The sequence below is a fragment of the Entelurus aequoreus genome, linkage group LG27 (assembly GCF_033978785.1).
Source record: "Entelurus aequoreus isolate RoL-2023_Sb linkage group LG27, RoL_Eaeq_v1.1, whole genome shotgun sequence".
In the NCBI taxonomy this organism is placed as follows: Eukaryota; Metazoa; Chordata; class Actinopteri; order Syngnathiformes; family Syngnathidae; genus Entelurus; species Entelurus aequoreus.
This window is the reverse complement of record NC_084757.1, coordinates 18,470,483-18,484,391: the sequence shown is the minus strand read 5'-3', so window position 1 is coordinate 18,484,391 and position 13,909 is coordinate 18,470,483. Positions and strand designations below refer to the sequence as shown.

The window sequence follows — 13,909 nt, the reverse complement described above, 5'->3', positions numbered from 1 at the left end:
TTTTTTTAGCCCAAAAAGTTTGGACACCCCTGGTATATGTACACATTAGACTGTCTGCCAAGTGTGCATTTCTTTTTACTAAAATAGGGACTTTTGTTGAGGCGTCAACCAATTATTCATGTTTACATTGTTTCTTACTATACAAACTTTTTGGTTAACAAACCATGTTCAAGAACTAACTGAGATCTTAAATGTATACAATATATTAATAATATGCAATGTAATAATATTACACACTATGAAATTAAAGATGCATGCATCCATTTATAATCGAATCACAGCCTCGGAATCGTGATCAGGTCTCTAAGTGCCCAAAGACATCCATCTCTATTAGCAACTACAATCTTTCTCATCGCCACAGCAAACTGAACAGTGGCTTCTGTCACGACTTGGTTCATGGCGTGGTTGGTTCTCCCAGAAGGCAAAGGAAAATTGGCGCGTGCGAGGCGTGAATTTAAATACATGTTTATTTAACAATAAAAAAGGAATAAACAAAAGGCGCTCACAGTGGAGGTACAAAACGACTATGAAAGCAAAACACTAGCACAAAGGCAGAACTAGGACATAAAACAAACTTGCAAACTAAGGCTAGAATAAAGAAAACTTACTTGGAACCAGAACAGGACATGAAAAAGAACAGCATGGATCATGAGCGTGAACAGAGTGGCAGGAGTGAATGTGATGTCGCCAGGACGAACAACAGAAACAGAAAAGCTTATATAGTGACATGATCAGTGAAAACAGGTGCGTGACTCTAACCGTGAACAGGTGCGTGACATGACAATGTGAACCAGGTGAAACTAATGGTTGCTATGGTGACAAATAAAAGTGCACAAAAAGTCCAAAACCAAATCCGAACATGACTAAAACAAAACATAATCACAGACATGACAGAGCCCCCCCCCCTTACGGACAGATCCCAGATGTCCAAAACAAACAAAACAAGGCAGGATCGAGAGTCATGGGAGGGCGGGAGGGGGACATGGCGGTGGGTCGCCAGACCAGGTGTCCCCGAATCCACCGGGGCAGGATCAGGTGGCGGCGACGCGTAGACCGCCGCTGTACCTGACGAGGTGGGCGACCCGGGAATGGCCATATCCATGGCCGACGGGGAGGTGGGCGCACTTGGCGTGGCGGCCGACCAGGTAGTGGCCACATCCGTGGCTGACGAGGAGGTCGGCGTACCTGGCGTGGCGGACGCCCATGGACTGGCCACATCCATGGCCGACGAGAAGGCAGGCACTTCGTCGACGTGGCAGTCGCAGATGACGAAGCTTGGCGTGGTGCGTCGGGCGGCAAAGCTTGGCGTGGCGTGTCCTGGCAGCGTGGGTCTTGGTCTTGGCAGCGTGGGTCTTGGTGTTGGTCTTGGCAGTCTTGGTCTTGGCAGTCTTGGTCTTTGGGTGGTGTGTCTTGGTCTTGGCGTGGTGTGTCTTGGACTTGGCGTGAGGGGTCTTGGACTTGGCGTGAGGGGTCTTGGACTTGGCGTGAGGGGTCTTGGACTTGGCTTGTGGGGTCTTGGACTTGGTCTTGGCTTGAGGGGTCTTGGACTTGGTCTTGTCTTGAGAGACCTTGGACTTGGTCTTGGCTTGAGGGGTCTTGGACTTGGTCTTGGCTTGAGGGGTCTTGGCGTCGTGGAGCTGCGACTGGCGGCACTTGGCGTCGTGGAGCTGCGACTGGCGGCACTTGGCGTCGTGGAGCTGCGACTGGCGGCACTTGGCGTCGTGAAGCTGCGACTGGTGGCACTTGGCGTCGTGAAGCTGCGACTGGCGGCACTTGGCGGCGTGGAGCAGGTAGCGGAACTTGGCGTGGAGCTGCGACAGGTCCCTGGCGTGGAGCTGCGACAGGTCCCTGGCGTGGAGCAGGTACTCGTGGCGCTTGGCGGCGTGGAGCAGGTAGCGGAACTTGGCGTGGAGCTGCGACAGGTGCCTGGCGTGGAGCAGGTACTGGTGGCGCTTGGCGTGGTGGAGCTTGGCGTGGAGCAGGTGGAGGTGGCCTAGCTGGAGGCTGTGGCTTGGCAGGCCGAAAGACCGGTGGTGGCGGCCGTGCTGGAGGCTGTGGCTTGGCATGGTGATGCTGAACCACCCCACCTGAACAGTTCCCAGCCCTAGCCCCCACCTCAAGGAGCGGATCCCAGACGCGCTCCCCGCGGTCTGGAACCGTCTTTTGGGGTGGGTGGAGGGAGGTCAGGAGGGGGGCTAAATCCTCCCCTCTAAATTGTCCAAAATGTCTTTCCTTCCCCCCCACCTGGGCTTTTGTGGGTGGATAAAAAGAAAAATTTTGTGACGGGGGCGGGGTTTGAGTCTTGGGGGCGGGGCATGAAAACTGGGTGACTGTGATTGACAGGATCTAATTTGTAAAAACATGTCCTGATAATGTCTTATCATGTTTTTATAGTCTTTTGCTGGAGGTGAGTGATCAAAAGAAAAAGTATTGAAAAAAAAATCCTGGTCTGTGACGTCATCAGGGCGAAGCCGGGCTGGCTGCTGCTTGCTTCCGCCTGGAGGGGGAGGGGCTTGTGGGAGCGGCGTGTCCTGCCGGCTCGCGGCCTCGTCCTTGGCGACGCTTCCGGGACGGGAACGACGCGCCGATCGGCACCAGCTTGCCTCCATTCCCCCACATCATCCCCCTGCGCTCCCTGGGGGAAAAGCGCAGCGTCTCGGTCTCCATGGCGCGCAGCACCTCCCAAGAAGCCTCATCCAAACTGTCCAACTTTCTTGCGGGAGAATTTTCCTGCTGGCGACATACTGTCAAGACTTGGTTCTTGGCGTGGTTGGTTCTCCCAGAAGGCAAAGGAAAATTGGCGCGTGCGAGGCGTGAATTTAAATACATGTTTATTTAACAATAAAAAAGGAATAAACAAAAGGCGCTCACAGTGGAGGTACAAAACGACTATGAAAACAAAACACTAGCACAAAGGCAGAACTAGGACATAAAACAAACTTGCAAACTAAGGCTTGAATAAAGAAAACTTACTTGGAACCAGAACAGGACATGAAAAAGAACAGCATGGATCATGAGCGTGAACAGAGTGGCAGGAGTGAATGTGATGTCGCCAGGACGAACAACAGAAACAGAAAAGCTTATATAGTGACATGATCAGTGAAAACAGGTGCATGACTCTAACCGTGAACAGGTGCGTGACATGACAATGTGAACCAGGTGAAACTAATGGTTGCTATGGTGACAAATAAAAGTGCACAAAAAGTCCAAAACCAAATCCGAACATGACTAAAACAAAACATAATCACAGACATGACAGCTTGTTATGCATTCAAACAGCGACTTAGTTTAACTATCTAACATTAGTGTCCTCATCCTGTAAGCTCCTCACTCTCCAGTGAGTATTATCAATACTGATCATTTTAAGAGTGATCCCAGAAATTCCTGTCCTATAAAGACCCCCCCTACATTACCGGAACACCGCTAAAAAAAAAAAAAAACAACCTCCAACCCTCTACTCAGAGAAAGGAGGAGATGGTGAAGTATGTTATCAGTGGCAGGAAGGGTGTTGGAGTTATGGTAGTTTGGTAGGCAAACATTACATTAAAACTAATCAAACATCTCCAGTGCAGCATCTAGGACACAAAGAGCTCATTCACCAAAAAGTAGCGGCCACATAATTCATTTTAGATCCTGCCAAGTTATTTCGAAACAGAAAGAAAGAAGACATTTACACAGGTTATCTTTTAAATCTGTTTATTACCACAGAGTAGGTCAAACGAAACCCCCTCCCTATTCTCTCTCGCGCTCTCTTTGGGTGGCCTGAAGCTAAGCTCCTTTTAGGCAGCTGAGGGTGATAATGCAATTGTAAAAGCGTCGTAAGGCACAAGATATACCAAAACACACCACTGCGGAGATTAGTCCCAGCCACGTGTTAGAATATTTGGTCTGTATAAGATGGACGGAATTCGCATCTGCATTTTAAGAAACATTTTGTTAGCTTTACAGCATCCAACGTGTGCTTGGTAATTCCAGTAAATGTGATTGCATGTTGGTGGTCCTAACCTAGTCTCGATGGCTGCCACAGCACATGGCCATAATCCAGGAAGGTGTGACTTCCTTAAGATGCTAAATCATGATTTAAACTCACGAGGAGTTACACTTACTTGCCGTGTGTGTGTGTGTCTGTGTAAGAGACTGGTTCCAAGAAGCAGTTTGCACTTCATACACTTTTACAACAGTATACACCAGGGGTGTCAAACTCCTTTTCATTGGGGGCCACATGGCAGTTATGGCCACTTGTAACAGTGAATAATATCAGGTTTTCTCCAACATGTGATTGTTGTAAAATAACTGCCGGTACACCTTCAAAATATATATATATTTTTTACATTAAAACACATTTACATAATATATTTTAAAAATATATTGTATGAATGGATATACTGTACCGTATTTTTCGGACTATAAGGCGCACTTAAAATCCTTTAATTTTCTCAAAACTCGACAGTGCGCCTTATAACCTTATATAATCTTTTAACTAGAATTTCTGTTGTGCTTACCGACCTCGAAGCTTTTTTATTTGGTACATGGTGAAATGATAAGTGTGACCAGTAGACGGCAGCCACACATAAGAGATACGTGGACACTGCAATATGACTCATGTTATATGTTCCATTGAAAATATAGAACATTACACACGGCGCTCAAAATTCTATCGAAATGTTTTAGTACGACTGTGGTAAGCTATGAAGCCGCACTGCTTGATAGATTGTACTTTGCTTCAACATACGAGTATTATTATGGTGTGTGTGTATAAGGTAAGACACATTAACTGGCGTTTTGTTTCGCAATATTATGCTAAAGCAACTTTTTTTTACCTTCTGGTACCTGCTGATCTGTATTTGGGATCTGCGTAAATCCTGAAAATGTGCACACGTCTGCCTTTGTAGTCCATGCCGACGCCGTAGTCGATAAGCTTCTTCTTTTTCTCTATCTTCTTGTTATGGGACATTCATCCTCCACTGTTGCCATTTGTAATTTAAAGTAGGATAAAGTTGTTACTTATATCTGTCAGTAAACTCGCTATGAAAGCGCTAAAACATACCGGTGTAGTGAGTTTGCATTATTCACCCAAGGAACTTTAGTTATTAGAGAGTTCTGGTCGGACGGTTTTTCACGGGACACATTTCCGCCGCTGTTATTGCACTAGTGAGCCACGGATGAGGAGATGCTGCTCCGTTACTGATTTAAGTAAAGTCTGAATGTCATTAAAACAGTTAGCTCCATCATTTGACACTTTTTCCCTCCTGTCCTTGCACGCTACACCGCTACAACAAAGATGACGGGGAGAAGAAGCTGCCGAAGGTGAGACACGTAAATAAGACCGCCCACAAAACGGCGCATCCTGAAGCGACTGTCAGAAAGCAACTTGAAGATGATCTGTAAAACATAATCTATGCAACATTTTGACCAAAGAACCACCATTACATGTTATGTAGACCACAAGGAAGTGATTTACATTTAGAAAAAAATAAAATAAAAATGTGACCACTTTAACGCGCCCTATAATCCGGTGCACCTTTTGTATGAAAATAGACCTGACTAGACCCGCTCATCGCAGTGGGCCTTATAATCCGGTGCGCCCTATGGTCCGGAAAATACGGTATATATTGTGTGAATGATTGTCTGTCTATAAATGTGCTCTGCGATCAACCATGCTAATTTTGGTTAGCCTGTCAATTAGCTTATCCATTGTTCGTTAGCATTAAGCTAGCGGCATAAAAACTCAACCTTAATCCTGTATAACTGTATTGCTTTTTTCAGTTTATTCCAAACCAAATTATTAACTTAACAGGATTTCTACATGTATATGCACTTAATGTACATATAATGTATTTATTTAGTCTGATTAGTTTTAAAGTGACTTCATTGGGGACAATAGCAACAAAACACCTCAAGTTAATTTTTTGTATCTGTAATTTAAGACTGTTAACATATTTGGCAAAGTAACTTGCAACATTTAGGGATGGCAGAATATAGTGTAGCCTGTGTTACCTTTTACAATAAGTGCATTGAACAAAGAGAGCACAGAAGTCTACCAAGTCAAATTCTCTGTGTGTTAAACATTGCCAATAAAGCTGATTTGAATTTTGATTCTGATAATATAAGAACAAATATATGTTATGATTAACTGATAACACAGATGTGATTTTTAAATATACCAAAAAAAAGTGTTTATAGTCTTTTTAAAGGAAATATTAGCATCATTGCAAATCAAAATTATGACATCATATATGATTATGTCATATTGACTACACCCCTAGCCATGCCCTCACCGCCACTTATAGATATTATATGCATCCATTTTTACCGCTTGTCCCTTTCGGGGTCACAGGCGTGCTGGAGCCTATCCCAGCTGCATTCGGGCGGAAGGCGGCGTACACCCTGGACCAGTCGCCACCTCATCGTAGGGACAACCCAGATAGACAGACAACATTCACACTCACATTCTCACACTAGGGATAATTTGTTGCCAATCAATATAAATATATATTGCCTCATAATATTACTACACAACTATTTATTAATTATATATTTTTTTACGTACGCTGTAAAAAAAATCTGTAGATTTTCCAGTAAAAAAAAAACCTGACGGCTGATTTGCCAACATTTTAGTTTCTCGAAAAATGGAAAAACAGTACTTGAGATTTTACTGTAACAATCTATGGGTTGTTGTTTTGTTTTTTTACACTGATTACTGTAAATGGAAAAACATACTGGTTTTGTTTTTATTTAGGGTAAAATGTTGGCGACTTGGCTACCATTTTTGTTATCGTCAAATAATTTTTACAGTGCACAACTTAAGTTAAAGTACCAATGATTGTCACACACACACGAGGTGTGGCAAAATTATTCTCTGCATTTGACCCATCACTCTTGATCACCCCCTGGGAGGTGAGGGGAGCAGTGAGCAGCAGCGGTGGCCGCGCCTGGGAATAATTTTTGGTGATTTAACCCCCAATTCCAACCCTTGATGCTGAGTGCCAATCAGGGAGGTAATGGGTCTCATTTTTATAGTCTTTGGTATGACTCGGCCGGGGTTTGAACTCACAACCTACCAATCTTGATGCATAACTTGCTTTAAAATCCAGAGTCAAGCCGATATTAAAGTACTGTACCTATTTTGATTTGAACAAAAATTAAATGTTTGGAATATAATATTAAATCAAGTTTAAAATGTATATAGTTGTTGCAGTACATGTATTTTTGCTGTCAAAAATGGAAAGTTAAACACAATTAGTAAGAAAATGTGGCGGGTCAGATCTGGCTTTGTAACTGCGTTTGTTATAACATAACTAATGTCAAACATCACATATAACGATGTAACATTCAGGAGTGAGACAGGGGGACACAAATGTTAGCAACACTGGCATAGCTATGTGAGCAACAGTGGTAAGAGTCACATCGTAACAGCTACATCATGCTTGGTTAAAGAAAAATAAAATGATCAAAACTTAAAGCTTCCATATTTGTAGTCGACTGATACTGTTACTATTATTGATTTTATTTGTGATTCAGAGTCTTGTAAGAAAAGACGGCAGGTACTTTCGTTTATATCATTTACCACGCGGAGCAGTGTCAAGTGTGCCAGAAAAAACAAATGTACACTTCAGGCCTTCATAATAAAATTGCTGTGCGTTACATTCTGTCTGACTGCGCTGACAACATAGAGAAATAAATTATTTTGCACCTGGCGGCATGGTGGCCAAGTTAGCATGTAGGCCACACAGTCAGGAGATGTGGGCAATCTCGTCATCTCTGTGTCGAGATTGCATGTTTTATTTATTTGCAGTGACGCAATCTTGCAATACACTTTCATTTGCAATTCCTTTCTTATTTCAAAGTTTCTGAAGATGGATTGATGAAGAAAAAACCCAAGCACATTTGAGCACATTATGAATTGAAATCAAATCGATTTGGGAAATTAGCCATGGTTCCCAGGCCTATTAATGATGTCATGAAAACCAGGACTTACAAAACCATTTCAGCGCCTCTGTAACAAGTAAAGGCTCTGATAAGCTGTTCTAATGTTTTGTGGTCATAAATACGACTGTTATAATAATGTAAATAAATGTTTGCATATTATTGGACCACCCTGTGATATGGTGGCGACTTGTCCAGGGTGTACCCCGCCTTCCGCCCGATTGTAGTTGAGATAGGCTCCAGCGCCCCCCGCGACCCCGAAGGGAATAAGCGGTTGAAAATGGATGGATGGATGGATATTATTGGACCATTAAATAAGACTGTAAATAAAGTACCGTATTTTTCGGACTATAAGGCGCACTTAAAATCTTGTGATTTTTATCAACAGTACGCCTTATAACCCGGTGCGCCTAATCTACAGCATAATTCTGCTTGTGCTTACTGACCTCGAAGCAAATTTATTTGGTACATGGTGTAATGATAAGTGTGACCAGGAGATGGCAGTCATACAGAAGAGATACGTATAGACTGCAATATGATGGCAGTAAAAAACACCAAAACTTTAAATGTTCCATTGAGAATATAGAACATTGCACACGGTGCTCAAAAATCTGTCAAAATGTTTTTACTACGACTTCGGTAAGCTATGAAGCCACACCGCTTGATGGATTGTCGGAGCATTAAACATACAAGTATTATTACGGTGTGTGTGTATAAGGACCGCAAAATGGCACCCATTAGCAGACATATTATCTGTCGTTTTGTTTCGCAATATTATGCAAAAGCAACTTTTCTTACCTTCTGGTACCTGCTGATGTGTATTTGAGATCTGCATAAGTCCTGAAAATGTACGCACGTCCGCAATTGTAGTCTGTGCCGACACCGTAGTCATAAGCTTCTTCTTTTTCTCTCTTGTTATGGGACATTCATCCTCTGCTGTTGCCATTTCTAATATAAAGTAGCGTAAAGTTCTTACTTATATCTGTCAGTAGACTAGCTATCAAAGCGCTAAAAACTGTAGTGGGTTTACATAATTCACCCACGGAACTTTAGTTATTTGAGGGTTCCGGTCGGACGTTTTTTCACGGGACACATTTATGCCGTTGATGTTGCACTAGTGAGCCACGGATGAGGAGATGCTGCTCCGTTATTGATTTAAGTAAAGTCTGAATGTCATTAAAACAGTTAGCTCCTCTTTTTGACACTTCTTCCACTCCCGTCCTTGCACGATACACCGCTACAACAAAGATGATGGGGAGAAGACGCCGTCGAAGGTGAGCCACGTAAATAAGACCGCCCACAAAACAGCGCATCCTGAAGAGATGCACAGAAAGCTACTTGAAAATGATCGGTAAAACATAATCAATGCAACACTTTTGCCAAAGAACCACCATTATATTATGCAGACCACAAGATAGTGTTTTAAATTTAGAAAATAATCATAATATGACCCCTTAAATGCACTTTATATTCCGGTGCGGCTTTTGTATGAAAAAAGACCTGAATAGACCCGCTCATCAGCAGTGCGCCTTATAATCCGGTGCGCCCTATGGCCCGAAAAATACGGTAAGGGGTGTCAAACTCATTTTAGATCGGGGGGACATATGGAGAAAAATCTACTCCCAAGTGGGTCGAACTAGTAAAATCACGGCACGATAACTTAAAAATAAAGACAACTTCAGATTGTTTTCTTTGTTTAAAAATAGAACAAGCACATTCTGAAAATGTACAAATAATAATGTTGTTGTTGTTTTTTTAAACTTACATGTTGACGTTAACAGTATTCTATCTTTATTTGTCGTTAGTTATATTTTCTGGATAAATTATGTGATAATGTTCATCAGTCAACTCATTGGTGTTAATTTTCAATCTATCAAGATAAAAAATTATATCAAAATCAAATTACAGTATGTTATTTATGTAGTTTGATCATTTTCCTCGACTGATGTAGTAACATCATGTGATTTATTTTGTACATATGTAGCATCATCTACAAAGATACAAAAAATTGCTATTGCGACATCCAGTGGACACATTTAGAACAGCTGTTTCTTTCATTCAAATATTTCAGGTTAATTTTTCTACATAGCAAACTCATTCCGCGGGCCCGATAGAATCTGTTTGTGGGCCAGATCCGGCCCTCGAGCCTTACGTTTGACACCCGTGCTATAAGTGCACGTACTTTTCACTAGAAATTAGTAACTAAAATGCTGCGAATGCATTTATGTTTAATGCTGGAAAAGTCCAAATAAATCCCAAAGCCTGTTTCACAATGTAATTACTTATGTCCTTGTCCTTAAACACACTCAGTTGAGTTGCATGAAAACTGTCCCTGAGGTTCTTGTGTAATTTGAGAGGACAAACAAAGTGCAGTTTTTTTTTTAAATGTGATAACTCGAAAATATTAATTGAATGTCCTAGATGTGAATTATATTTATATAGCGCTTTTCTCAAGTGACTCAAAGCGCTTTACATTGTGAAACCCAATATCTAAGTTACATGTTTATACCAGTGTGGGTGGCCCTGGGAGCAGGTGGGTAAAGTGTCTTGCCCAAGGACACAACGGCAGTGACTAGAATGGCGGAAGCGGGGATAAATGGATTTTTCTGGCAAAAAACATGAACATTGAATGAAAGTCACCAGGGTTAAAAGCTGGGGGGGAAAAGAAAAGTTAATCTGAGGCTGAGTTGACTTGAAACTGTTTAATGTTGCACTTTTTGTATGTAGAAGAAAAGTTTTGTCATTTATTTATATTTAATCTGAGCAACAACTTGAAGCAGTTTGATGTTGCACTTTATATGTAGAAAGTTTTTGTTAAGAAACCAATTCTGAGCCTTATCTTATTTAGTTTTTATTTTATATATGTCGACTGCATTAACCCTGGCAATCGAACCTGTGTGTATATGTATGTTATTGTTATGCTTAGCATTCATGACTGCCTGCTGTTGCACTGATCAGCCTAGTGGTGGCTCACATCCATCACACACAGAGCTATTTTAAAGCACTGTTAAAAGGATAAAGCCATTGCTTACAAATTCTGGTAAATAAATAACCAGAAAATGTATATTTTGTTGTTTTCTTACTGTACCGAAAATGAACCGAACCGTGACCTCTAAACTGAGGTACGTGCCGAACCGAAATTTTTGTGTACCGTTACACCCTTATTATCTGGATAAACTGCCTGGATTAATTAGCAACGATGATGAAATATTCATAAAAAGAGCGAGTTGCTTCCCAGAAAAACAGCCTACATTATTAATCAGCACCTTTTATCGACACAAAAGGCATCTATTTGCCTTGGAGCTAACGCACACACATGCCGAGGACTGAGAGCAGGTAGGATAATGAACTGATCGCTTGTCTTAAACGGAAACAAATTGGCGATTAAAAGTGATGTCGGCCCCAGACGAGGACATCACATGAGAAAACAATGAATAATTGAGCGTGGGCCTTTTATTTAACTGCCATCATTTATCCTGATTAGATTCTCATCAATTGCTTCAAGTGGCTCTTCAGCACTGTTTGGCCAGGGTGATTAATATCACAGCCACCACAGACACACAGGAAGGAGTGAGATACCGCAGTGATTTATTCCTGAAGAGGGGTCCGAATTGACCTGTTGTGGTGAGCGCGTTTTCTATTTTTGTGGTAAATAAAAAAACGGCATGCAGAAGAACAGTGGAAAGGTCAAAGAGAGCACAGTGCTAAGCCCAGAGCAACATGGAAGAGCAAGATAAGCAAATAGTGGTTTGCAGTAGATCAAGTGGGAATTTGTCTACTTCTAACACCACCCACAACAGATAGATGAAAGGCTCACTGGATCAAAAGGGAGAAGCATTCAATTAGTTGCTGCTTTACCCCATTGTGTTACACCTTTGTGACACAGGGTTGTGTTTACCAGTCTGGTTACCTGATAAGGCTACTATTTCCCGTGTGACGTCACGTCCGGAAAAGCTAAGTACTATCTTTCTGTCTGTGTGCTTCTAATTGTTTTACAGCTTTCTTTGTTCCTTCTCAAACATATTTAGTTAAATAAGTTACCATTTAAATAAGTTAAATAAAACAAACAAATAATAACAATACAATGTACTTTACCTGTTAGCATAATTTTGCACCAATATAATACATTTATTAATTAATTAATACAATATTTAAGGAGGGTTTGGGGGGCTCAAATATACACAACCATAACAATAAATAAAATAGCTAAATAAACTATTGACAAACAAAGTTGCACTTCAATATTAAACATGTAAGCAGAGGTCAAGTTGGACAATGAAGTTAGGACCTTCTTAAACAAAAGTGCAAAGATAAACACTACAGTTTAAACAGATGAATTAACAGGTCATATGCAAAACAAAATTAAGTTTGGCAGATTCCGAGTGAGAAGCACCAACATGACCTGACAACATGACAGGTGCGGAGTGCCTTACTTATAACCCGGTGCACCTAATGTACGGAATAATTGTGGTTGTGTTTACCGACCTCAAAGCAATTTTATTGGTACATGGTGTAATGATAAGTGTGAACAGTAGATTGCAGTCACACATAAGAAATACGTGTGGACTGCAAGATGCAATAGCAAGCAACACCAAAACTTTTATGTTTCATTGAGAACACAGAACATTACACACGGCACTCAAAAATCTGTCAAAATGTTTTATTACGACTTTGGTAAGTTACGAAACAGCACCGCTTGATGGATTGTCGGAGCATTACGGCTACCGTAGTCAGACGTGCTGTGCTTCAACATACAGTATTATTATGGTGTGTGTATAAGGACTGCAAAATGGCACCTATTATCAGACATTATCTGGTGTTTTGTTTAGCAAATTGTACATAACCAACAATGTCTCCCGGCTGGCCTGGGAACGCTTCGGGATCCCCCGGGAGGAGCTGGACAAAGTGGCTGGGGAGAGGGAAGTCTGGGCTTCTCTGCTTAGGCTGCTGCCCCCGCGACCCGACCTCGGATAAGCGGAAGAAAATGGATGGATGGATGGATGATTCCTACATGTTTGTGCACTTCATGTGTGCAATTTTTCTGTCCTTACTTTTAAATAGACCAACCTTTTTATAGTTATTAAAAAAAATAACAGCCTAATGAGCAGCATTGTTACAATATAAATGCATATTTATGAACAAATTAGTAATCTTTGTTGTTTATAAGCACATGCCTAAAAATATCTCAAGCTGAATTTAAAAGTTGATGGCTAAATTAGAGCCACTGGATATGTGTATGCTGTATAATCCGACTAGTCGAAGACTACTTAGTCAACTATCAAAATAAGTAAGGCACTCCACACCTATTGTTTACATTTTCATCAAACAGAACACAGAAATTACATTGGTCTTTCGTTATGTTTTTTTGGCACAAGGATGACGAGTAAGTATAAGCAACACATTTATTTCAAATCTACTGCTGCTATCCCCTTGATGCATGTACATGGAGCACGGTGAGTGTTAACCCATTTTTGATCTCTCCTGTTGATACAGTTATATAGCTCTTGGTTATTGCCTCTTATTCAGTGTGACACCTTAACGGTGTCGGTCGCTGACTGTATGCAGCTGGTTCATCACTACCCTCAACCCACTGCCTCTCAGCTGTGTTTATTCAGAGACTCAGTCTTTACTCGGATAGCACAGTATGGCAGAGACATACTCTCTGCTGAGGAATACATATCAGAATCAAAATGAGCTTTAATGGCCAAATATGTTTAACACACAAGGAATTTGACTTGGTAAACCAGGCCTGGGCAATTATTTTGACTTGGGGGACAAATTTAGAGAAAAAAATGTGTCTGGGGGCCGGTATATCTATTTTTAGGAACACTAATACAAAAACTCACAATAATGTCTGATTGAATGCTAAAAACGTTATGACAGACAGCCTTAAAAAAAACGGAATGGAATTTTGAAGTTTTTTACTGACTGAGACACCCAGAATGTACATGAAAATAAAGAATGTGGGATTTACAATATTAAC

General features: G+C 41.5%; 1 protein-coding gene across 1 annotated transcript in view; it reads right to left on the bottom strand.

The window, feature by feature from the left end:
• The window catches only part of LOC133644101 (protein strawberry notch homolog 2-like), a 150,594-nt gene that overhangs the window by 99,149 nt on the left and 37,536 nt on the right, over nucleotides 1–13,909 (bottom strand). The window lies entirely within an intron of this gene.